The following is a 703-nucleotide window of genomic DNA, read 5'->3' as shown; positions in this document are numbered from 1 at the left end:
TGAATAAAGTAGCAATAATCGAAAATCTTTTTTGATTTTAATTATTTAATTATACTCATTTATGTAGATAGATAGATAGATAGATAGGTAGATAGATAGATAGATAGGTAGATAGATAGATAGATAGATAGATAGATAGATAGACAGATAGATAGATAGATAGACAGGATCAGAGGTCATGGGTCGCTCAGACCCATGACCTCTGGGTTGGCTCCAGCGTCTGAAACAAAAGACGTTGTTTTCTGCGTTGTCATGGTTGTGTTTTGTCTGACCAATTGCGGCTAAATGCTAACAGGGGCGGAGCTACATACAAAGACGGCGTCAACACTGTATGGCAGGATGGTCCCGTAGGGAGGAGGGAGGGGTGGGAGGAAGTTGTTATTTATAAGCGTCACACCTGCCTCTGGAATATCATCACACAATGCACTCTGCGGTCGACGGGCCTTTCTCCTGTTCGTCATGTGACGGCGGTGACCGAGAATAACCGCTGCACTTCCTGTTTGCCTGGAGGACTTCAGAGCCTCCAGGTTTACTGGAAGAGATGCATCTGAATCAGGGGCCAAAAACCAGCTTGCTGCTGGTCCCCCGCTGCCGCAGGGTGTTTTTTTTTTTTTTTTTTTTTTTTCCTTTCTTTCAGACTGGAATCCAATTGGTTTTACTTCTCTGAGGCACCTGAAGCAAAAAAAAAAGAAGCTTATAATGA

Source organism: Nelusetta ayraudi, unplaced genomic scaffold, assembly GCF_046127955.1.
Source record: "Nelusetta ayraudi isolate G7.1 ecotype Tasmania unplaced genomic scaffold, CSIRO-AGI_Nayr_v1 ptg000066l, whole genome shotgun sequence".
NCBI classification, from domain to species: domain Eukaryota; kingdom Metazoa; phylum Chordata; class Actinopteri; order Tetraodontiformes; family Monacanthidae; genus Nelusetta; species Nelusetta ayraudi.
This window is presented reverse-complemented; position numbering follows the sequence as displayed.